Below are 26,827 nucleotides of genomic sequence, written 5' to 3'. Positions count from 1 at the left end.
AAAATTGCCCTATATCTCGAATACATATGTATCACCTGATAAATCAGAAATGCTATTTTGTATAATTGCATTAAAATTTCTCTCGCTTCCTATTTCCCATATTTTTTTACTATGTTAACATTTTGTTTCATCCCAGGGCATTAGCCGATTTAAATTGTAATTCTAGAGTTTTTGTAAAAGTACAAAAAATTGTCTCCATTAAAAGTATTTGTATCTGGAAATGCAAACCTTTATATAGCTCCCAGCAAATTTGAAGTAGTTGAGAGTCTACATAGTGGGGAAGGGTATAATATAGTCGGCTCCGCCCGACTTTAGACTTTACTTACCTGTTTTTACTAACATTGTGTTTCATCCCAGGGCGTTAGCCGATTTCAATTTTAATTCTAGAGATATTGTAGAAGTACAAACAATTGTCTCCATTGTAAGTATTTGTATCTGGAAATGCAAACCTTTATATAGCTCCCAGCAAATTCGAAGGAGTTGAGATGATAACACAAAATTTGGTCTACATAGTGGTGAAGGTTATACTATAGTCGGCCCGCCCGACTTTAGACTTTCCTTACTTGTTTTTATAAAATTTTGATAATTTGGGCATTTTTGCCTAAATCAGAAATACATATGTACACTTTCGTTGCAAAAACCGATCCCCAGATTTGAGCACCGGAGCCTCGTGGAAGAGCAAAATTCATCCGATTCGATTGAAATTTGGTATGTGGTGTTAGTATATTATTTCTAACAACCATGCAGGTTGTTATTGGTCCATATCGGTCCATAATTATATGTAGGCCCCATATAAACCGATCCCCAGATTTGACCTTCGGAGCCTCTTGGAAAAGCAAAATTCATCTGATTCAGTTGAAATTTGGTACGTGGTGTTAATGTATGGCCTCAAACACCCATGGAAAATTTGGTCGAAATCGGTGCATAATTATATATAGCCCCCATATAAACCGATCCCCAGATGTGACCTCCAGAGTCCCTTGGAAGAGCAAAATTCATCCGATTCGGTTGAAATTTGGTACGTGATAATTGGTTGATAGTTTTGCTGCAAATAGAGGATGCTGATGAGGAATGTGGTAATTCTGAAACGTGCGTCCATCCAACCATCTTGCAGTCTATAGGGCTTTGCCAAAATAAATTTGACAAACATTTCTTTCCTCTGTTGGTTAAGCTACACTTGTAGTTTAGTCAATGCATGGTTTTGAGCTGAAATCAAAAAAACAACAACAATGATTAAAGAAAAAAACCAACAATAACAAAATAAAACGAATGAAATAAAATTTTGACAAAATTTTCTTTAGAAATAAAATTTTTACAACATTTTCAAAAGAAATAAAAATTTTGGCAAAATTTTCTATAGAAATAAAAATTTTGGCAAAATTTTCTTTAAAAACAAAATTTGGACACAATTTTCTATAGAAATAAAATTTCGACAAAATTTTCTATAGAAATAAAATTTTGACAAAATTTTTGATAGGAATAAACTTTTGACAAAATTTTTGACAGGAATAAAATTTTGATTTTTAGAAATAAAATTTTGAAAAATTTTTCTAAAGGAATAAAATTTATTATACCCTCCACCATAGGATGGGGGTATATTAACTTTGTCATTCCGTTTGTAACACATCGAAATATTGCTCTAAGACCCTATAAAGTATATATATTCTGGGTCGTGGTGAAATTCTGAGTCGATCTACTCGTAAATATATTCCCCCTAACAACTATGCAAAAATTGATCCATACCGGTCCATAGCAACCCTCTTGCAGGAATAAATTCTTTTCGGTTTAAATTTGGTAAAAAACAAGTATAAACGGCCGTAAGTTCGGCCAGGCCGAATCTTATGTACCCTCCACCATGGATTGCGTAGAAACTTCTACGAAAGACTGTTATACACAATCGAATTACTTGGGTTGTGGTATCTTAAATCGTTTTCTAAATTGTGAGTTAGTCCATACGTGGTATATATTAGACAAAAATTTATGTAAGTCTACAAATAATTATTAATCGATATGGACTTTTGCACGGTACGTAGGGAGCCAGAATTGAAATATGGGTGTCGCTTATATGGGTGCTATATACAATTATGAACTTGATATGGACCAATTTTTGTGTGATTGGGGGTCGATTTATCTGAGGGCTATATATAACTATAGACCGATATGGATCTAGTTAGGCATGGTTGTTAACGGCCATATACTAGCACAACGTACCAAATTTCAACTGACTCGGCTAAAATTTGCTCATCCAAGAGGTTCCAAAACCAAATCTCGGGATCGGTTTATATGGGGGCTATATATGATTATGGACTGACATGGACCACTTTTGGCATGGTTGTTAAATATCATATAGTAAAACCGCGTAGCAAATTTCAATCATATCGGATGAATTTTGCTTCTCCAAAATGCACCGGAGGTCAAATCTGGGGATCGGTTTATATGGGGGCTATATATAATTATGGACTGATATGAACCAATTCATGCATGATTGTTGGATACCATATACTAACATCGCGTACCAAATTTCAACCGAATCGGATGAATTTTGCTCTTCCTAGGGGCTCCGGAGGTCAAATCTGGGGATCGGTGTATATGGGGGCTATATATAATTATGAACCGATTTCGACCAATTTTTGCATGAGTGTTTGAGGCCATATACTAACACCATGTACCAAATTTCAGCCGGATCGGATGAAATTTGCTTCTTTTAGAGGCTCCGCAAGCCAAATCTGGGGATCGGTTTATATGGGGGGTATATATAATTATTGACCGATGTAGACCAATTTTTGCATGGTCATTAGCAACCATATACTAACACCATGTACCAAATTTCAGCCGGATCGGATGAAATTTGCTTCTCTTAGAGGCTCCGCAAGCCAAATCTGGGGATCGGTTTATATGGGGGCTATATATAATTATAAACCGATGTGAACCAATTTTGGCATGGTTGTTAAAGACCATATACTAACACAATGTACCAAATTTCAGCCGGATCGGAGGAAATTTGCTTCTCTTAGAGGCTCCGAAAACCAAATCGGGGGATCGGTTTATATGGGGGCTATATATAATTATGGACCGATGTGGACCAATTTTTGCATGGTTATTAGAGACCATATACTAACATGATGTACCAAATTTCAGCCGGATTGGACGAAATTTGCTTCTCTTAGAGGGTCTGGAAGCCAAATTTGGGGGTCCGTTTATATGGGAGCTATACGTAAAAGTGGACCGATATGACCCATTTGCAATACCATATGACCTACATCAATAACAACTACTTGTGCCAAGTTGCAAGACGATAACTTGTTTCGTTCGGAAGTTAGCGTGATTTCAACAGACGGACGGACGGACGGACATGCTCAGATCGACTCAGAATTTCTCCACGACCCAGAACATGTATACTTTATGGGGTCTTACAGCAATATTTCGATGTGTTACAAACGGAATGACAAAGTTAATATACCCCCCATCCTATGGTGGAGGGTATAAAAAATTGGTCCATATGGGCTCAAATTATTTAGAGGCTCCACATAAACCGATCCCTTGATTTGATTCCCGGAGCCTCTTAGAGGAGTAAATTTCAATCAATCCGTTTGAATTTTTGTACGTGATGTAAAAATAGGCCCTCTTTATATGTTAATGGGTCCTTATCGGTATATAATTATATATAGCCCCCATATAAATCGTGACTTAGCTTATAAATCTTTACCTATATGAACTACATAGTGGCAATTACCTAAGATTTCTCGTTTTACGACCCTATTGGCTTGTCTATCAAAATATTTTTCAAAGACGACCACATACATCCTTCTTTCATATGTATGTCATATTTCAATGTAAAATCCCTACAAACCAATAACAAATTCATTCCTTTGCCAATTGTGTCCTGCTCTTACATTTAATCATCCCAAGGACATTTGAAATATTGTGAAAGATTGACATTTGGTACTAATTGATCCTTAGATGCATATCAGTGTAAGCAAATTTGCTTTTGATGTACTTCTCATACATAAAACTAAAGCGTTTATTATTTAAAAATCCAATTACCCAAAAATCACTTTCGGAAGATAGGTGCATAGATATGGATTTTGGTTATATGGAGGGCTCTGGCATAGTATATGTGTGTGGGGGGGTTTGTGTGTGTGTGTAGGAATAACGCTTTAAGGGAACAAATAACACATCATATCGCTTTTGCTCTCTAAAACAAATCGTACAACCTTTGCCTTCACCATTGGCTTAACCGAAAAACCGAAAAGCCATAAAGTCCCAGTAATTGGCCGGGCTGAGCTGGAGACAACACACAAAGAGCAAACAATAAATGCTGTGTGTTACAGGCATAGTCAAACACACACACACACACACACACACACAAGGAGGAACTACTTTTTGGCCAGATTCTCAATAGGGGGAATCCCCAACATCATCCTCATCATCCATGTAGAGGTAGTAGTGGTGCTTTTTACAAAAAAAAAAAAATTGTGGTTAGAGACGTTGACTGTGGTTTAGCATGGAGGAGAATTCTTAACATCACCGCACTTCACGACCAATCAATTTAAAAGCGATGTTATCGTTATGTGCCCTCCAGTGTTAAAAATTCGTTCACTCGTTGGCTCATTCCATGTTTGATATGCCAACATCCTTCTGCATCCCATATTCATTTGCATTTAAATGCCAAAAACCGCACACAAAACGGTTCCATTTCAAAAACTTTGAGAGCCAATGAATATGCAGATGGTTCCAATAACTGTAAACCATCGACAAGGTTCCAGAGAAATGAAAAGTCTCATACTAGGTTCCACAGTGGTGCTTATATGTGGTGCAACCAAAAACAAATAGTTTTTCTTGAAAATCAGATTTTTAAAAAATTTTCTATAGGAATAATATGTTGACCAAATTTGTTAGAGAAATATTTTTTTTTTTTTGAAAACCAATTTTGACAAAATTTTCTATAGAAATAAAATTTTGAGAAAAATATCTATAGAAATAAAATATTCACAAAAATGTATAAAAAAATAAAACTTTGACAAAACCTTCTATAGAAATAAAATTTAAACACAATTTGTAAAGAAATAACATTTTGAGAAATTTTTCTATAGAAATAAAATTTTAAATAAAAATTCCTATAGAAATAAAATTTTGACTAAATTTGGTACAGAAATAAAATTTTGACAAAATTTTCTATAGAAATAGAATTTTGAGAAAACTTTCTATAGAAAAAAAATTTTGAGAAAATTTTCTGTAGAAATAAAATTTGAGAAAAATTTCTATAGAAATAAAATTTTCACAAAATTTTTCTATATAAATAAAATTTTGACAATGTTTTCTATAGAAACAAAATTTTAACAATTTTTTTTTACAGAAAATAAAATTTAAACAAAATTTCTAAAAACAATAAAAGTTTGAGACAATTTTCTACCGAAATAAATTTTTGCAAAAATCTTCTATAGAAATAAAATTGTGACAAAATATCCTTTTGAAATAAAATTTTAAAACAATTTTTCTAGAGAAATAAAATTTTGACAAAATTTTCTATGGAAATACAATTTTGACAAAATTGTCCATAGAAATAAAATTTTGGCAAAATTTTCAACAGAATTAAATTTTGACACAAACTTTTCAATAGAAAGAAAATTTTGACAAAATTTTCAATAGAAAGAAAATTTTGACAACATTTTGACATTTTTGACAATTTTTCTAGAGAAATAAAATTTTGACAAAATTTTCTATGGAGATAAAATTTTGACAAAATTGTCCATAGAAATAAAATTTTGGCAAAATTTTCAATAGAAATAAAATTTTGACACAAACTTTTCAATAGAAAGAAAATTTTGACAAAATTTTCAATAGAAAGAAAATTTTGACAACATTTTCTGTAGAAATAAAATTTTGACAACATTTTTCTATATAAATAAAATTTTAACAATGTTTTCTATAGAAATAAAATTTTAAAAATTTTGTTTACAGAAAAAAAATTGGACAAAAGTTTCTATAGAAATAAGATTTTGTACAAAAAAAAATTGATAAAATTTTCTACAGAAATAAAATTTTAACAGTTTTTCTAAAATAAAATTTTGACAAATTTTTTTAGAGAAATAAAATTTTGAAAAAATTTACAATAGAAATAAAACTTTAAACAAGTAAGGAAAGTCTAAAGTCGGGCGGGCCCTGCACCACTTTGTAGATCTAAATTTTGGATATCACATCCGTAAAATGTGTTGGGGGCTATATATAAAGGTTTGTCCCAAGTACATACATTTAAATATCACTCGATCTGGACAGAATTTGATAGACTTCATCAAAATTTATAGGCTCAAAATTTAAGTCGGCTAATGCAGTAGGGTGGAACACAATGTTAGTAAAAAACAAGTAAGGAAAGTCTAAAGTCGGGCGGGGCCGACTATATTATACCCTGCACCACTTTGTAGATCTAAATTTTCGATACCATATCACATCCGTCAAATGTGTTGGGGGCTATATATAAAGGTTTGTCCCAAATACATACATTTAAGTATCACTCGATCTGGACAGAATTTGATAGACTTCTACAAAATTTATAGACTCAAAATTTAAGTTTGCTAATGCACTAGGATGGAACACAATGTTAGTAAAAATAATACCCTGTTCCACAGTGTGGCGCAGGGTATAAAAATATGGGAAACATTTAAATCTGAAGCAATTTTAAGGAAACTTCTCAAAAATTTATTTATGATTTATCACTCGATATATATGTATTAGAAGTTTAGGAAAATTAGAGTCATTTTTACAACTTTTCGACTAAGAATATTGATAAACGTACTCCTTTCGCTACATTTTAAGCAAATCAGGGTAAAATTCTGGCTTTTGAAGCCATATAAGTGCAAATGGGTCGAAAGATATATATATGGGAGCTATATCTAAATCTGAACCGATTTAGCTGATGTTTTGCAGGTTTTACGTGACCAACAAAACATTCAGATGTACAAAATTTGAAGAAGATCGGTTCATAAATACGTGAATTATGATCAAATCGGTGATAACTATATATGACAGCTATATCTAAATCTGAACCGATTTTTTCCAAAATCAATAGCGTTTGTCTTTGACCCGAAGAAAGACCCCATGCCAAAATTGATGACGATCGGATTTAAATTGCGTACTTTGTGCAGAAAATTACATATACAGACAGACGGACATCGCCAAATCGACTCAGAATTTAATTCTAAGCCGATCGGTATACTAAAAGATGGGTCTATGACTATTATTTCTTGGCGTTACATACAAATGCACAAACTTATTATACCCTGTACCACAGTAGTGGTGAAGGGTATAAATATGGGAAACATATAAATCTGAAGCAATTTTAAGGAAACTTCGCAAAACTTTATTTATGATTTATCGCTCGACATATATATATTAGAAGTTTAGGAAAATTAGAGTCATTTTTACAACTTTCCGACTAAGCAGTGGCGATTTTACAAGGAAAATGTTGGTATTTTGACCATTTTTGTCGAAATCAGAAAAAACATAAAGGGTGATTTGTTAAGAGCTTGATAACTTTTTTTTTTAAAAAAACGCATAAAATTTGCAAAATCTCATCGGTTCTTTATTTGAAACGTTAGATTGGTCCATGACATTTACTTTTTGAAGATAATTTCATTTAAATGTTGACCGCGGCTGCGTCTTAGGTGGTCCATTCGGAAAGTCCAATTTTGGGCAACTTTTTCGAGCATTTCGGCCGGAATAGCCCGAATTTCTTCGGAAATGTTGTCTTCCAAAGCTGGAATAGTTGCTGGCTTATTTCTGTAGACTTTAGACTTGACGTAGCCCCACAAAAAATAGTCTAAAGGCGTCAAATCGCATGATCTTGGTGGCCAACTTACCGGTCCATTTCTTGAGATGAATTGTTCTCCGAAGTTTTCCCTCAAAATGGCCATAGAATCGCGAGCTGTGTGGCATGTAGCGCCATCTTGTTGAAACCACATGTCAACCAAGTTCAGTTCTTCCATTTTTGGCAACAAAAAGTTTGTTAGCATCGAACGATAGCGATCGCCATTCACCGTAACGTTGCGTCCAACAGCATCTTTGAAAAAATACGGTCCAATGATTCCACCAGCGTACAAACCACACCAAACAGTGCATTTTTCGGGATGCATGGGCAGTTCTTGAACGGCTTCTGGTTGCTCTTCACTCCAAATGCGGCAATTTTGCTTATTTACGTAGCCATTCAACCAGAAATGAGCCTCATCGCTGAACAAAATTTGTCGATAAAAAAGCGGATTTTCTGCCACTGATTTTGGTAATAAAATTCAATGATTTGCAAGCGTTGCTCGTTAGTAAGTCTATTCATGATGAAATGTCAAAGCATACTGAGCATCTTTCTCTTTGACACCATGTCTGAAATCCCACGTGATCTGTCAAATACTAATGCATGAAAATCCTAACCTCAAAAGAATCACCCTTTATATATGGGAGCTATATCTAAATCTGAACCGATTGCAACCAAATTTCAACCTGTACAAAATTTCAACTAATTCAGAGCTAAAAATTTGCCCTGTGGTCAATTGGCTATATATGGGAGCTATATCTAAAATCCAATCCGGTTGAAATTTGGTACATGATATTTGTATATGGTCTCTCACAACCATGCAAACATTGCTCCAACTCGGTCCATAGTTATATATAGCCCCCATATAAACCGATCCCCAGATTTGCTTGCGGAGCCTCTAAGAGAAGCCAATTTCATTCGATCCGTTTGAAATTTGTTACATGGTGTCAGCATATGATCTCTAACATACATGCAAAAATTGGTCCACATCGGTTCACAATTATATATAGCCCCCGTATAAACCAATCCACCGATTTGGCTTGCGGAGCCTCTAAGAGAAGAATATTTCATCCGATCTGGCTGAAATTTGGAACATGGTGTTAGTATATGGTCTCCAACAACCGTGCCAGAATTGGTCCATATCGTTCCATAACTAACATATATATAGCCCCCATATAAACCGTTCTCCAGATTTGACCTCCGGACCCTCTTGGAGGAGCAAAATTCATCCGATCCGGTACAAATGTGCAACGTGGTGTTAGTATATGTCTCTAACAACCATGCCTCTAAGAGAAGCAAATTTCATCCGATCCGGCTGAAATTTGGTACATAGTGTTAGTATATGGTCTCTAATGACCATGACCATGCAAAAATTGGTCCACATCGGTCCATAATTATATATAGCCCCCAAACAAACCGATCACCCGATTTGAACTCCGGAGCCTCTTGGAAGACCAAAATTCATCTGATTCAGTTGAAATTTGGTACGTTGTGTTAATATATGGCCTCGAACACCCATGCACAAATAGGTCGAAATCGGTCCATAATTATATATAGCCCATATAAACCGATCCCCAGATTTGTCCTCCGGAGCCCCTTGGAAGAGCAAAATTCATCCGATTCGGTTGAAATTTGGTACGTGATGTTAGTATATGGTATCCAACAACTATGCAGCAATTGGTTCATATCAGTTCATAATTATATATAGCCCCCGTATAAACCGATCCCCAGATTTGACCTCCGGTGCCTTTTGGAGAAGCAAAATTCGTCCGATCTGGTTGAAATTTGGTACGTGGTGGTAGTATATGATATTTAACAACCATGCCAAAAGTGGTCGATATCAGTCCATAATCATATATAGGCCCCATATAAACCCATTCCGATATTTGGTTTTGGAGCCACTTGAAGGAGCAAATTTCATCCGAGTCAGTTCAAATTTGGTACATTGTGCTAGTATATGACCGTTAACAACCATGCCTAACTAGGTCCATATCGGTCTATAGTTATATATAGCCCTCAGACAAATCGATCCCCAATCACAAAAAATTGGTCCATATCAAGTTCATAATTGTATACAGCCCCCATATAAGCGACCCCCATATATCAATTCTGGCTCTCTACGTACCGTGCAAAAGTCCATATCGTCGTAATTATTTTGTAGACTTACCTATGCATACCTTTTTTATCTAATATATACCACGTATGGACTAATGTTAAGAAGTTTTGAGATACCACAACCCAAATAATTCGATTGTGGATGACAGTCTTTCGTAGAAGTTTCTACGCAATGCATGGTGGAGGGTACATAAGATTCGGCCTGGCCGAACTTACGGCCATATATACTTGTTCTTTTCTAAATTTCATTGCAGATTGCCTTAATGCAAGAACAAACGAAAAAAAAACCTGGACAACACTCCCATACCTCTTTAATTGGCTTTGATGGAATACAATTTATATCAAATTTGTTTGAGTGCATGTAATGCATATACTTTTTGTATTATTATATAAAAGAATTTATCTCATTTTATATACAAATTATGAGCTTTCATGTTATTATGGGCAGGTATCCTATGCTTTCAAAGATCTCGAAAGATACAAAAATATCAAATAATGCACAATTATATCAAATTAGATTTTATTAGATGTGTCTCATTTTTGAGATCAGATCAGATCAGATCCAATTCCATAGTATTTAGATCTGACCAGATATAACCATTTTTCGGATCTGATCATATCTTGGCTCAGATCTAACCATATCAAATCAGATCCCCCAATTTGTAAACGGGTTGTGAAATTTTGACAAAATTTTCTACAGAAATAAGGTTTTGAGAAAATTTTCGATAGAAATAACATTTTGCACAAATTTTCTATGGAAATAACATTTTCACAAAATTTTCTATAGAAATAAAATTTTGACTAAATTTTTTAAAGAATTAAAATTTTGAAAAAAATTTCTATAAAAAAATCAAAAATATTTTATAGAAATAAAATTTTGAAAAAATTTTCTATAGAAATAAAACTTTGACACAATTTTCTATACACCCGTGTAAAAATTGGGGGATCTAAGTAGATATGATTAGATCTCAAAATTGGCCGCCTTGGATCCAAGCAGACTTACTTAGATATGATGAGACACTATTAGATATTATTATATATAATTCCACATATGACGAGATCAAACATTAGATCCAACTGTATATAGGGATAGATATAATCATATCTAAGACATTAGATCTAGGCCAATTTTGAGATCTGATCAGATCTAATTCCATAGTAATTAGATATGATTAGATCTTACCATTTTTCGGATCTACTCATATCTAATTGTATCAAATTAGATCTCTCAATTTTTACTCGGGCAAAATAAAATTTTGACAAAATTTGCTATAGAAATGAAAATTTTCTACAGAAATAAAATTTTGACAAAATGTTCTACAAAAATAAAATTTAACAAAATTTTCTATAGAAATAATATTTTGACAAAACATTCTATAGAAATAAAATTTTGAAATAACATTTGCAAAAATTTTCTATGGAAATAAAATTTTCACAAAATTTTCTATAGAAATACAATTTTGACTAAATTTTTTTGGAATTAAAATTTTGACAAAAATGTCTATAAAAAACAAGTAAGTAAAGTCTAAAGTCGGGCGGGCCGACTATATTATACCCTTCACCGCTATGTAGACCAAAATTTGGGTTACCATCTCAACTACTTCACATTTGCTGCAAGCTATATAAAGGAGACAATTTTTTTACTTCTACAAAATCTCTAGAATTAAAATTTAAATCAGCCAACGCTATCCAGTTAATTGGAAGAAACTTCCATTGAAAATGGGTCTAAAATGTGTAACAGTCTACTATATTTCCTCAACTCTGGTGTACGTATATATGGGAGCTATATATATAATCTGAACCGATTTTGACTAAATTTGACATGTATAGTTAGAGTAATATTTCTGCTATCTATGCGAAATTTCACGTAAATGGGAGTATAACTTTGCCTCCCCTGGTCATATGGACGGAAGATATATATCGGAGCTATATCTAAATCGGAACCGATTTCAACAAAATTTGGCACAATTACCGATACTACTAAACGTACTCCTTGTGCGAAATTTGAAGCAAATCACGGCAAAACCCTGGATTTTGAGGCCATATAAGTTCAAATTGGACGAAAGATATATATGGGAGCTATATCTAAATCTGAATCGATTTTGACCATATTTGGTACATACAATAGTTTCGTTAAAAGTACCGCTTGTGTAAAATTTGAAGCAAATCACGGCAAAACTCTGGCTTTTGTGGCCATATAAGTTCAAATCGGACGAAAGATATATATGGGAGCTATATCTAAATTTGAATCGATTTCAATCAAATTTACCAAGCATTGGAAGAATGTCAATTCTATCCTCTGTTTAAAATTTCACGAAAATCGGTAGTAAACTTTTGCCTCTGTGGTCATCATTAGCGTAGCTAGACAATTTTCCTAGGGGGGGCTATAGCCCCCCTAGCTAAAAATTTATAGACTGAACTTATAGGTTCAATTAATGTTTTATTTCATAAAATTGAATAAAAAATTGGACATCAAAATAACTCGACAATTAATTTATAATAAAGCAACTAAAAGTAGTTACACACTTTTCCCAGCAAGAAAATTGTGATTTGTTCTAAAGGCACAACTTTAAAAGTACTTCCAAAAATGTCCTCAATTATTTTAACTACTTCATTTTTTTACATATTTTAATGTGTAATTTTTTGTTTTCTTTTTTTTTCAAATAGTTTAAAAAAAAGAGTAAGAATAAATAAATTGGTACAAATTATTCAAATTTTGCCACAAAACTGCTAAATCCATTATAGAAAAATCGATAAGTTTGGAAATTATTCGAGGAAAAACGTTTCAAACAAGCGTCAGAATGCATTAAAAATCATAAAATCTATATAAAAATTATTTATTTGGGAAAATATCACAAAATTTTTTAATTCACATTCAAAACACTGAATTCGGATCTCACCTTAAGAAGTGTTGCAAATTCATTGCAACGGCTGTTGAAACGGTGGACATTTGTCCTATGACAAGCTCATATTACATTCATTGCTTCTCCGCCAATTTTGCACCACTTCTAGACCCAAAAAAACATTTTCACTACTTTTTAGGCAACGCTTTTTCGCAGCATTATTAAGATATTAATTTATGAAAGAATGTTTTAATATCAATTACTATTTTTTTAATTAAATTGACTAAACTAAATCAATCATAAGTTCAACCACAGCTTTATTTCATAAATATCTGACTTCCAACATTGCCATCGGCAACCACAACCCAAGTAATTCGATTGTTCATGAAAGTCATTAGCGGAACTTTGTGCAATTGTATATACTTGTTTTATTTTTCTAAAAATTAAAAAAAAAACTATTGACATTTATTGAAAAATGGAAAATCATAAATAGAGTTTCAAATTCTGGGGGGGGGCTAAAATTTTTCTGGGGGGGTCTAAGCCCCCTCCCCAGAGGCCTTCCTACGCTTATGGTGGTCATATGAGTCTAAATCGGACGAAAAATATATATGGGAGCTATATCTAAACTGAACCCATTTGGCTGATATTTTGCTAGATTTTCGAGATTCATAAAATATTTGGATGTACGGTATTTCAAGAAAATCGGTTGATAAACACGCTAACTATGACCAAATCGGGGATAAAAATATATGGCAACTATATCTAAATCTGAACCGATTTTTTCCAAAATCAATAGCGATTGTCTCTGTCCCAAGTAACGGACCTACGCCAAATTTGAGGACGATCGGACTTAAATTGCGAGCTGTACTTTGTGCACAAAATTACATATACAGACAGACGGACGGACAGACATACGGACATCGCTAAATCGACTCAGAATTTAATTCCAAGCCGATCGGTATACTAAAAGATGGGTCTGTGACCACTATTTCTTGGCGTTACATACAAATGCACAAACTTATTATACCCTGTACCACAGTAGTGGTGATGGGTATAAAAATCAAAAATATTTTATAGAAATAAAACTTTGACAAAATTTTCTATAGAAATAAAGTTTTGTCAAAAATTTCAATTGAAATAAAAATTTGACAACATTTTCTATAGAAATAAAATTTTGACAAAACATTCTATAGAAATAAAATTTGGAAATAACATTTGCAAAAATTTTCTATGGAAAAAAAATTTTCACAAAATTTTCTATAGAAATAAAATTTTGACAAAATTTTTTATAGAATTAAATTTTTGGCAAAAATTACTATAAAAAAATCAAAAATATTTTATAGAAAAATAAAACTTTGACAAAATTTTCTATAGAAATAAAATTTTGACAAAACATTCTATTGAAATAAAATTTTGACAAAACATTCTATAGAAAAAAAATTTTAACAAAATTTTTTATAGAAATAAAGTTTTGACAAAATTTTCTATACACCAAAAAAAAAAGTACACTCTTTTATAGGAAGAATAAACTAACTCGTACGAAAATTGAACTAAATTTTGCTACACATTTTGAGATTTCCCCTAAGCGTTGTTAAAACCTGTAAAATTTAATGCCCTTTTTAAGTACAGTTCACGAAATTGCACCCTCTAATAAAAGAAAATATTAACTAAAAGTTAAGAAGAAAATCATTATCGCCAAATCATGACCATTTTAACCAAGCAGTAGTTCATTCTTACTAGTTTTGGGAATCGTACGAAAAATTTCATTTGCTTTAGTTCATATTGAACTTATGTGTACGGTCATTGAACTTTATACTCACGTTTAGTTCATAAAATATTTGAGATATATTTAAAAAACAAAATTTCATTGGGCTGTGGAAAATTTCGCAATAAGTAATAAAATTTAACTACTAACAAATAATTTTTTTACAATAAAAATAAGTTAAATTTAGCGTTAGTTTAACTACGGAAATTTTTTTCTGTGTAGAAATAAAATTTTGCCAAAAATATCTATAGAAATAAAATGTTGACAAAATTTTCTATAGAAATAAAATGTTGACAAAATTTTCTATAGAAATAAAATTTTGACGAAATGTTCCATAGAAATAAAATTTTGAAGAAATTTTCTATAGAAATAAAATTTTGCTAACATTTTGTATAGATTTAAAATTTTGACAAAATTTCCTATAGAAATAAAATTTTGACAAAATGTCAAAAATTTCTAAAGAAATAAAATTTTGAAAAATTTTTTTTGGGAAACTCTTCTATAGAAATAAAATTTTGACAACATTTTCAAGAGCAATGCAATTTTGGACTGAATAGTCTATGTAAGGCTAAATAACAGGGCTGCCGCTATACCTCACGTAACCTCCAAACACACTTTTTTTCTGCACCGAAATATATACTAACGGCATCTATATAGAAGTGTATTGACTACAAATTTAAAATAGAATTTGAACTTGAAAACACCAAAAAATGTTGTCTTTTCGCTCTTGGTGAACTTATCTAAATTGGATTTTCCTTATTTAATTAATCGTTTGTTACTGCTGATGGTTCTATGCTTTTACTTTGACATCGTAAAACTAAAGACTTTATCACGATATGACAATTGTGAGGTTTTTGGTTGCTTGGTTGGTTGGTTTGTTGTTCACCATCCTCCCATTACCTTTGAGATTTTGAAAGTACTTAGCTATAGATCTTTTCGGTTTTCTATGTTAGTTTGTCGTTTTACGACATTACCTGCTTGCAATGGATTTTAGCAATTACAATAAGGGCATTTGGTTAGAGAATCTACAGTATCTGGCATTTCAATTTATTCAATATGTTCAGTGTTTGCTCTGTGATCTAGATTTGGATGCTCAAAATCTAGGGTCATTGCTTTTGCTTGTGTTGGTTTTTGAATCAATATTATTGCCAACTTCCAATTACATTTTCATTAGAAGTTGAATTTTTAATTCTTCTTTGGTGTGCTGTCTATTTTCGAAAGGTAGGGGAGTGGAGCGTGAAATGTATAGACAAGCTTTCTGGTGGCAAACGCCAATGATGAAGACAAGAGATAAAATTTCAATTTTTACTGGTCTTTCATTTTCTCTATGTTTTTTATGCCCTCCACCATAGGATGAGGGGTATATTAACTTTGTCATTCCGCTTGTAACATATCGAAATATTGCTCTAAGAACCCATAAAGCATATATATTCTGGGTCGTGGTGAAATTCTGAGTCGATCTAAGCATGTCCTTCCGTCCGTCCGTCTGTTGAAATCACGCTAACTTCCGAACGAAACAAGCTATCGACAAATGGGCGATATCGGACCACTTTTACCTATAGCCCCCATATAAACCGGAGCCACTTGGAGGAGCACAATTCATCCGATCCGGTTGAAATTTGGTACACGGTGTTAGTATACGGTCTCTAACAAACATCCAGGAATTGGTCTATATCGGTCCAATTATATGTAGCCCCATATAAACCGATCTGCAAATTGGGCTTGTGGAGCTTCAAAGAGAAGCAAGTTTCATCCGATCCGGCTGAAATTTATTACATGGTGAAGAATATGGTCTCTAACAATAATGCAAAAATTGGTTCACATCGGTCCATAATTATATATAGCCCCCATATAAACCGATCCCCCGAGTTGGCTTGCGGAGCCTCTAAGAGAATCAAATTTCATCCAATCAGGCTGAAATTTGGTACATGGTTTTAATATATGGTCTCTAACAACCATGCAAAAATTGGTCCATATCGGTCCATAATTAGATATAGCCCTCATATAAACCGATCCCCAGCTTTGAACTCCGGAGCCTCGTGGATGAGCAAAATTCATCCGACCCGGTTGAAATTTGGTACATTGCGCCAGTATATGGCCGCTGACAACCATGCAAAAATTGCTCCACATCGGTCCATAATTATATATAGCCCCCATATAAACCGATCCCCAGATTTGAACTTCGAAACCTTGTGGATGAGCAAAATTCTTCCAATTCGTTTGAAATTTGGTACGTGGCGTTAGTATATGGTCTCTAACAAACATGCAGGAATTGGTCTATATCGGTCCATAATTATATGTAGCCCCCATATAAACCGATCCCCAGATTTGAACTCCGGAGCCCCTTGGAAGAGCAAAATTCACCCGATCCGGTTGAAATTTGGTACGTGGTGAAATTTGGTACATTGCGCTAATATATGGCCTCTAACAACAATTCCAACATTGGTCCATATCGGTCTATAGTTAAATACAGCCGATCGCCAAAATTAATCTACCAAAATTTTATTTCTATAGTAAATTTTGTCAAAATTTTATTACTATAGAAAATTTTGTCAAAATTTTATTACTATACAAAATTTTGTCAAGTTTTTTTTATAGAAAATTTTGTCAAGATTTTATTTGTATAGAAAATTTTGTCAAAATTTTATTTGTATAGAAAATTTTGTCAAAATTTTATTTGTATAGAAAATTTTGTCAAAATTTTATTGCTGTAGAAAATTTTATTTCTATAGAAAATTTTGTCAAACTGAATTATACACGTATTTAATCGGCTTTTTATACCCTTCACCACTACTGTGGTACAGGGTATAATAAGTTTGTGCATTTGTATGTAACGCCAAGAAGGAAAAGTTGGAGACCCATCGTTTAGTACACCGATCGTCTTAGAATTAAATTCTGAGTCGATTTAGCGATGTCCGTCTTTCTGTCTGTCCCTCTGTCTGTTCATGTATTTTTGTGCGCAAAGTACAGGTCGCAGTTTAAGTCTGATGGTCTTCAAATTTGGCATAGGTCGTTTTTTAGAACAAAGACGATCGCTATTGATTTTGGAAAAAATCGGTTCAGATTTAGATATAGCTGTCATATATATTTATCACCGATCTGATCATAATTGGCGTGTTTATCAACCGATGTTCTTCAAATTCAGTACATCCGAATATTTTATGAGTCTCGAAAAACTTGCAAAATATCAGCCAAATCGGTTCAGATTTAGATATAGCTCCCATATATATCTTTCATACGATTTAGACTCATATGGCAACAGAGGCCAAAGTTTACTACCGATTTTCGTGAAATTTTGCACAGAGAGTAGAATTGACATTCTACCAACGCTTGGTTAATTTGATTGAAATCGCTTCAGATTTAGATATAGCTCCCATATATATCGTTCGTCCGACTTGGGCTTATATGGCCTCAAAAGCCAGAGTTTTGCCCTGACTTGCTTCAAATTTTGCACATGGAGTACGTTTAATAGTATCGGTATGTGTGCCAAATTTGGTTGAAATCCGTTCAGATTTAGATATAGCTCCCATATATATCGGCTCAGATTTAGATATAGCTGTAATATATATTTATAACCGATCTGGTCAGAAATGACGTATTTATCAACCGATCTTCTTCCAATTTCGTATAATCGAATATTTTGTGAGTCTCAAATGCAAAATACCATTCACATCGGTTCAGATTCAGATATAGCTTTCGCCCGATTTACCCTCCTATGGCCTCAGAGGCCAATCTTTTGTTCTGATTTACGTGAAATTTTGCACAGGAAGTAGAATTAACATTATAAATGCCCACACCGAATTTGTTTGAAATCGGTTCAGATTTAGATTAGCTCCCATATATAGCTTTCGCCCGATTTTCGCCAGATGCCAAATGCTTACTCCGAGTTACGTGAAATTTTGCACAGGGAGTAGAATTAACTTATAAATATGCGTACCGAATTTAGTTGAAATTGGTTCGGATTTAGATATAGCTCCCATATATATCTGTCGTCCGATTTACAGATATGACCACCGTAGATCAAAATTTTCCTCCGATTTACTTAAAATTGTGCACAGGAAATGGAAATAACATTTTTACTATGCATGCCAAATTTAGTTGAAATTGGTTCAGATTTTGATATAGCTGTCATATATATCTTTCGTCCGATGCGAACTTATATGGCCCCAGAGGTCAAAATTTCACGCCGATTTACTTGAAGGTTTGTACAGAGAGTAGGACTAACATTCTTGCAACACAGGTCAAATTTGGTTGAAATCGGTTCAGATTTAGAAATAACTCCCATATATATCTTTCGCCCGATTTAGATGCATATGACCAAGGAGGCCAAAGTTTCATTTCGATAATTTTGAAGTTTTGCACTGAGCGTTCAATTAAAATTTTATCAAAGTCGGCTCAGAATTAGACAAAACCCCCATATATATGTTCTTCCGATTTTAGCAAATATGGCCAAAATACCCACATTTTCCTTGTAAAAAAAAATTTACCTATACTCTAATTAGTATATATCGACCTATAAATCATAAATGCAGATTTGCTAAATTTTATGCAATTTAAATATTTCCGATATTTTTTACTAATATTGTGGTCCGTCCCGGCCATCAACCAATTTAAATTTTAAGTTCAGACATTTTGTGAAAATTTTGTCCAAATCGGTTCATATTTAAATATTTGTATATGGGAATATAAACCTTTATATAGTTCCTAACAAATTTGAAGGTGTTAAGATGGTATCAAAAATATTGATATACATAGTGGTGAAGGGTATAATATAGTCGGCCCCGCCCGACTTTAGACTTTCCTTACTTGTTTTGTTTAATATATACCCCGTATGGACTAACTTACAATTGAGAAGACGGTGTTAAGAAGCTTTAAGACACCTTGCCATCGGCAAGTGTTACCGCAACCCAAGTAATTCGATTGTGGATGACAGTCGTTAGTACAAGTTTCTATGCAATCCATGGTCGAGGGTACATAAAATTCGGCTTGGCCGAACTTACGTCCATATATACTTGTTATACCCTCCACCATAGGATGGGGGTATATTAACTTTGTCATTCCGTTTGTAACACATCGAAATATTGCTCTAAGACCCCATAAAGTATATATATTCTGGGTCGTGGTGAAATTCTGAGTCGATCTAAGCATGTCCGTCCGTCCGTCCGTCTGTCCGTCCGTCCGTCCGTCCGTCTGTCCGTCTGTCCGTCTGTCCGGCTGTCCGTCCGTCTGTGGAAATCACGCTAACTTCCGAACGAAACAAGCTATCGACTTGAAACTTGGCACAAGTAGTTGTTATTGATGTAGGTCGGATGGTATTGAAAATGGGCCATATCGGACCACGTTTACGTATAGCCCCCATATAAACCGATCCCCAAATTTGGCTTGGGGAGCCTCCCGGAGCAGCAAAATTCATCCGATCCAGTTGAAATATGGTACGTGGTCTTAGTATACGGTCTCTAACAACCATGGAAAAATTGGTCCATATCGGTCCATAATTATATATAGCCCCCATATAAACCGATCCCCAGATTTGACCTCCGGAGCCTCTTGGAGGGGCAAAATTCATCCGATCCGATTGAAATTTGGTACCTGATGTTAGTATATGGTCTCTAACAACCATGCAAAAATTGGTCCATATCGGTTCATAATTATATATAGCCCCCATATAAACCGATCCCCAGATTTGACCTCCGGAGACTTTTGGAGGGGCAAAATTCATCCGATCCAGTTGAAATTGGGTACCTGATGTTAGTATACGGCCTCTAACAACCGTGCAAAACTTGGTCCATGTCGGTCCAAAATTATATATAGCCCCCATATAAACCGATCCCCAGATTTGACCACCGGAGCCTCTTGGAGGAGCAAAATTCATCCGATCCGGTTGAAATTTAGTACGTGGTCTTAGTATACGGTTTTTAACAACCATGCAAAAATTGGTCCATATCGGTCCATAATTATATATAGCCCTCATATAAACCGATCCCCAGATTTGACCTCCGGAGCCTCTTGGAGGGGCAAAATTCATCCGATCCGGTTGAAATTTGGTACCTGATGTTAGTTTACGGCCTCTAGTAACCATGCAAAAATTGGTCCATATCGGTCCATAATTATATATAGCCCCCATATAAACCGATCCCCAGATTTGACCTCCGGAGCTTCTTGGAAGAGCAAAATTCATCCGATCCAGTTGAAATTTGGTACATGGTGTTAGTATATGGTCTCTAACAACCATGCAAAAATTGGTCCATATCGGTCCATAATTATATATAGTTCCCATATAAACCGTCCCCAGATTTGACGTCCGGAACCTCTTGGAGGAGCAAAAGTCATCCGATACGGTTGAAATTTGGTACATTTTGTCAATATACGGCCTCTAACAGCCATGTAAAAATTGGTCCAAAAATAATCTACCAAAACTTTATTTCCATAGAAAATTTTGTCAAATTTTATTACTATAGAAAGTTTTGTCAAAATTTCATTTCTATAGAAAGTTTTGTCAAAAGTTTATTTCTATACAAATGTTTGTCAAAATTTTATTTCCATAGAAAATTTTGTCAAAATTTTATTTCTATAGAAAATTTTGTCAACATTTTATTTCTATACAAAATTTTGTCAAAATTTCATTTCTATACAAAATTTTGTCAACATTTTATTTCTATAGAAATTTTTGTCAAAATTGTATTGCTGTAGAAAATTTTGTCAACATTTTACTTCCATAGAAAATTTTGTCAACATTTTATTTCTATAGAAAATTTTGTCAAGTTTTTATTTCTATAGAAAATTTTGTCAAATTTTTATTTCTATAGAAAATTTTGTCAAAATTTTATTTCTATAGAAAATTTTGTCAAGGTTTCATTTCTATAGAAAATTTTGTCAAAATTTTATTTCTATAGAAAATTTTGTCAAACTAGATTATATACGTATTTAATCGGCCTTTTTTTTTGTTTAATATATACCCCGTATGGGCTAACTTACAATTTAGAAGACAGTGTTAAAAAGTTTTACGATACCTTGCCATCGGCAAGTGTTATCGCAACCCAAGTAATTCGATTGTGGATGACAGCCTTTAGTAGAAGTTCCTACGCAATCCATGGTGGAGGGTACATAAGATTCGGCCTGGCCGAACTTACGGCCGTATATACTTGTTTTCTTTTACTTCGCCATACCTTATGGCAGAAAGATAAAAATACATTTTCCTATAGTTATGTTGAAAAAATTATATCGCAGCAGAATCCTTAAGTTTCCATAAGTTATTCATAGGTGCTACTCTTTGTGTGTAAAGATACGGAATGACATAGTTAGGCGTGAGGGACGACTTAATTGAAATTGCATTGCATATTACGGACCGTACATTTGCGATTTTTATAGGATAAGGCTGATTCGAAATAACTGAAAAACTGAGAGAAAAGTTTCATTTTCCGATGAACGAATTTTTAGACACAAAATGTTCCTTTAAATACAATGTGATACAAGTAAGGAATCACTAAAGACGGGCTGAGCTGACTATATATTATTATACCATGCACCAATTTGTAGATCTACATTTTCGATACCATCTTAAATAATTCAAGTTTTTTGCGTTGGTCAATATAAACTTGACGTATTTCTTTCAATTTTGCATTTAAAAAACCTGAACACCCGTCATTTTGAAGGTGTGTGTGTGTGTAGAATGTTGCTCCTATTTTGATTTTGGAATTCACTCTTCAGTTGCCAAAATGCCGTCCAAGCAAGAAGAGCAGCGTATCAAAATTTTGCTCGCGCATCGCGAAAATCCGAGCTACTCGCACGCAAATCTGGCAAAATCGCTAAAAGTTGCCAAATCAACCGTTACAAATGTAATTAAAGTGTTTGGGGAATGTTTGTCGACAGCCAGGAAGTCTGGATCGGGGGGAAATCGAAAACCGGAAGCCGCTGAGACGACAAAGAGAGTTGCCGGTAGTTTCAAACGAAACCCTAACCTCTCTCTCCGAGATGCCGCAAATAAGCTGGGTGTATCGTCTACAACCGTGCATCGAGCCAAAAAACGAGCCGGACTATCGACTTACACGAAGGTAGTGACTCCAAATCGCGATGATAAACAAAATACGACGGCCAAAGCGTGATCCCGGAGGCTGTACACGACGATGCTGACGAAGTTTGACTGCGTGGTAATGGACGACGAAACCTACGTCAAAGCCGACTACAAGCAGCTTCCGGGACAGGAGTTTTATACGGCAAAATGAAGGGGAAAAGTAGAAGATATTTTCAAGCACATAAAACTGTGAAAGTTCGCAAAGAAATATCTGGTTTGGCAAGCCATCTGTACCTGTGGCTTGAAAAGCAGCATTTTCATAGCTTCCGGGACTGTCAACCAAGAAATTTACGTGAAAGAGTGTTTGAATAAACGTCTGCTGCCTTTCCTGAAGAAACACGGTTGTTCCGTACTGTTTTGGTCGGATTTGGCATCTTGCCATTACGGTAAAAAGGCCATGGAGTGGTACGCCGCCAACAACGTGCAGGTGGTTCCCAAGGACAAGAACCCTCCCAAAACACCAGAGCTCTGCCCAATTGAGAAATACTGGGCTATTGTCAAGTGGAACCTAAAGAAGACCAAAAAACTGCTAAGGACGAGCAGCAGTTCAAAGCAAACTGGCTTTCTGCGGCGAAGAAGGTGGCCAAGGTGGCTGTACAAAATCTGATGGCAGTTGTCAAGCGTGAGGCCCGGCAATTCGGATTTGGAAAAGCGAAAGCCTAACTGATTATTTTTACTGAATTTTATAGTAATTGAACTTGAAAAAGAAATTTAATTTGATTTTTTTAAATAAACGATTTCACCGATTTACACTCGTTTTCCCTTGACCAAATTTTGTATCACCCTTTTTCGTATCACCCTTTATATTCTGGATCGTGGTGAAATTCTGAGTCGATCTGAGCATGTCCGTCCGTCCGTGTGTCCGTCCCATATAAACGGATCCCCAGATTTGGCTTGCGGAGCCTCTAAGAAAAGCAAATTTCATCCGATCCGGATGAAATTGGGAGCATGGAGTTGGTATATAGTCTCTAACAACCATGCCGAAATTGGTCCACAGCGGTTCATAACTATATATAGCCCCATATAAACCGATCCCCAGATTTGGCTTGCGGAGCATCTAAGAGAAGCAAATTTTATCCGATCCGGTTGAAATTTGGTACGTGGTGTTAGTATATGCCAGATCATGCCAGAATTAGTCCATATCGGCCAATAATTATATATAGCCCTTATATAAACCGATCCCCAGATTTGACCTCCGGTGTCTCTTGGAAGAGCAAAGTTCATCCGATCCGGTTGAAATTTGGTACACGGTGTTAGTATATGGTCTCTACCAACCATGCCAGAATTGGTCCATATCGGTTCATAATTATATATAGCCCCCATATAAACCGATCAACAGATTTGACCTCCGAATCCTCTTCAAGGAGCAAAATTCATCCGATCCGTTTGAAATTTTGTACATTTCGCTAGTGTCGATAACAACCATGCCAAAATTGGTCTGTATCGATCTATATTATATGTAGCCCCCAAATAATCCGATCCCCAATCACAGAAAAATCACGATTGCCACTCGAGCCAAAAATGATCTACCAAAATTTTATTCCATAGAAAATTTTGTAAAAATTTTATTTTTATAGAAAATTTTGTCAATATTTTGTATCTTTAGGAAATTTTGTCAAAATATAATTTATATTGAAAATTTTGTCAAAATTTTATTACTATAGAAAATTTATGAAGCATTTCATAGTTGGAGAGGAATATTGCGCAAAATCTTCCAAAACATCAAGAATTCTGCCAATCTACCAAGCAGTAAAAAATCTGCCATTTTGTGGTAGACTCGTGTTCATAATTGTATATATGTTAGCCCCCATATAAAGCGATGGTGGTCGATTTCAATTCTGGCTCTATAATTACTGCAGAAAAGTTCATATCGGTTCGTAATTATTTCTTCCGTATATATACCGGTCAAGAATTGAATATATACGTATTTAATCGACCTTTCTTTTGTCTACTATATATCCCGTATGGACTAACTTACAATTTAGAAGATGATGTTAAAAAGTTTTAAGATGTCTTGCCATCGGCCGCAACCCATTACGGCCGTATATACTTGTTAAACCTGAATCGATTTGGACCAAACATTTTAGATTTATAGAAAATCTTTTAAGATCTAAATCAGTTTAACATATTCGCTGGAGCGGAACAGAAATTTAGTAAAAACATGTATATACAGCAGTAAGTTCGGCCGGGCCGAATCTTAAATACCCACCACCATGAACCAAATATTAGGGTTTCCTTTGAAATTTCAGGAGGGCTTGAGGACTTGAGGACATTTCCCGAAGATAAATTTAAAAATTTCACCTATGAGGACTATATCAGATTCTGGATTTATAAGAACAATTTTTGTTTGAGTTTTAGAGGAATCAATAACATCTCTTGTAAGTGTGCAAGAAAATTATAAAATAACGTATTGATTTGAAATCTTAAATCTGTAGATTTTCACCCGAGAAGTAACATCTGGAAATTTTACATTGAGTTTCAAGCAATTTTCATGATCAGTGCGCCTTCTATACACTCAAGAAATGAAGTCGGTCTATATGGAGGCATTACCAAAAGGACCGATAAAAACTTAATCCGATACACAGTTTTGTGAGCCTAAAATACCAGAATATTTACAATTTCAGACAAATCGGATAAAAACTACGGTTTCTAGAAACCCAAAGAGTTAAACCGGAAGATCGTTCTTATGGGGGCTATTCTAAAATATGGACCGATATTCACCGTTTTCGGCACACCTCTTTATGGTCATAAAATAAAATATCTCTAGATTTCCAATTTCAGGCAAATTGGATAAAAACTCCGGATTCTAGAAGCCCAAGAAATAAAATCGGGAAATCGGTCTATATGGGGGCTATACCAAAACATGGACCGATACTCACCATTTTTGGCACACCTCTTTATGGTCATAAAATACCTCTAGATTTCAAATTTCAGAGAAATTGGATAAAAACTACGATTTCTATAAGCCCAAGACCCCAAATCGGGAGATCGGTTTATATGGGGACTATATCAAAACCTTGGCCGATATAGCCCATCCTCGAACTTGACCTGCCTGCAGACAAAAGACGAGTTTGTGCAAAACTTCAGCACGATTGCTTCATTATTGAAGACTGTAGCGTGATTACAACAGACAGACAGACAGACGGACATCGGTATATCGTCTTAGAATTTCTCCCTGATATATATATATATATATATATATATATATATATATATATATATATATATATATATATATATATATATATATATATATATATATATATATATATATATATATATATATATATATATATATATATATATATATATATATATATATATATATATATATATATATATATATATATATATATATATATATATGATATATATATATATATATATATATATATATATATATATATATATATATATATATATATATATATATATATATATATATATATATATATATATATATATATATATATATATATATATATATATATATATATATATATATATATATGGGGACTATATCAAAACCTTGGCCGATATAGCCCATCCTCGAACTTGACCTGCCTGCAGACAAAAGACGAGTTTGTGCAAAACTTCAGCACGATTGCTTCATTATTGAAGACTGTAGCGTGATTACAACAGACAGACAGACAGACGGACATCGGTATATCGTCTTAGAATTTCTCCCTGATCAAGAATATATATATATATATATATATATATATATATATATATTATATATATATATATATATATATATATATATATATATATAATATATATATATATATATATATATATATATATATATATATATATATATTATATATATATATATATATATATATATATATATATATATATATATATATATATATATATATATATATATATATATATATATATATATATATATATATATATATATATATATATATATATATATATATATATATATATATATATATATATATATACTTTATATAGTCGGATATCGATATTTTGATGTGTTACATACGGAATGACAAATTTATTATACCCCCGTCACCATTCTATGGTGGTGGGTATAAAAACAAGGGAGTGCAGAAAGTCGGGCAGGGTTGACTATTTCATAACCTACACCACCCGTACTTGATTAGTAAATATAAGCATTTGTGGGGTTTCATTGAAATTGGGTTAGGAGATAAACCGTATTTCTATATTTAAGAAAATTACGGGGACTAGTTTATGGG

The sequence above is a fragment of the Haematobia irritans genome, chromosome 4 (genome assembly GCF_050003625.1).
Source record: "Haematobia irritans isolate KBUSLIRL chromosome 4, ASM5000362v1, whole genome shotgun sequence".
Taxonomy (NCBI): domain Eukaryota; kingdom Metazoa; phylum Arthropoda; class Insecta; order Diptera; family Muscidae; genus Haematobia; species Haematobia irritans.
Note: the sequence above shows the minus strand (reverse complement) of the source record.